Source organism: Bison bison, unplaced genomic scaffold (genome assembly GCF_000754665.1).
Source record: "Bison bison bison isolate TAMUID 2011002044 unplaced genomic scaffold, Bison_UMD1.0 scf7180017864100, whole genome shotgun sequence".
In the NCBI taxonomy this organism is placed as follows: domain Eukaryota; kingdom Metazoa; phylum Chordata; class Mammalia; order Artiodactyla; family Bovidae; genus Bison; species Bison bison.
This window is the reverse complement of record NW_011494672.1, coordinates 776,643-777,252: the sequence shown is the minus strand read 5'-3', so window position 1 is coordinate 777,252 and position 610 is coordinate 776,643. Positions and strand designations below refer to the sequence as shown.

The following is a 610-nucleotide window of genomic DNA, read 5'->3' as shown; positions in this document are numbered from 1 at the left end:
CAATGAGTCGGTTCTTCGTATTCATTGGAAGTATTGGAGCTTCAGCATCAGTCCTTCCAATGAATATTCAAGACTGATTTCCTTTAGGATGGACTGGTTGGATCTCCTTTGCAATCCAAGGGACTCTCAAGAGTCATCTCCCACACCACACTTCAAAAGCATCAATTCTTCTAGCCTAAGTATGACTAAAATAAAGAATTTCTTTAAACTTGCACCCAGTGTCAGATTATTCCCCAAATAAATTTTCCCAAGGTAACTTTCCAACCAGAAGAACAGCCACAGTCACTTGGAAATGCTTCAGTTCAGTTCAGTCGCTCAGTCGTGTCCGACTCTTTGTGACCCCATGAATTGCAGCACACCAGCCCTCCCTGTCCATCACTAACTCCCAGAGTTCACTCAAACTCATGGCCATCGAGTCGGTGATGCCATCCAGCCATCTCATCCTCTGTCGTCCCCTTCTCCTCTTCGCCCCCAATCCCCTCCCAGCATCAGAGTCTTTTCCAATGAGTCAACTCTTCGCATGAGGTGGCCAAAGTACTGGAGTTTCAGCTTCAGCATCAGTCCTTCCAAAGAACACCCAGGACTGATCTCCTTTATAATGGACTGGTTA

General features: G+C 46.1%; 1 protein-coding gene across 1 annotated transcript in view; it reads right to left on the bottom strand.

Annotated features, from left to right (window-relative positions):
- The window catches only part of FEZ2 (fasciculation and elongation protein zeta 2 (zygin II)), a 48,890-nt gene that overhangs the window by 45,656 nt on the left and 2,624 nt on the right, over positions 1–610 (bottom strand). The window lies entirely within an intron of this gene.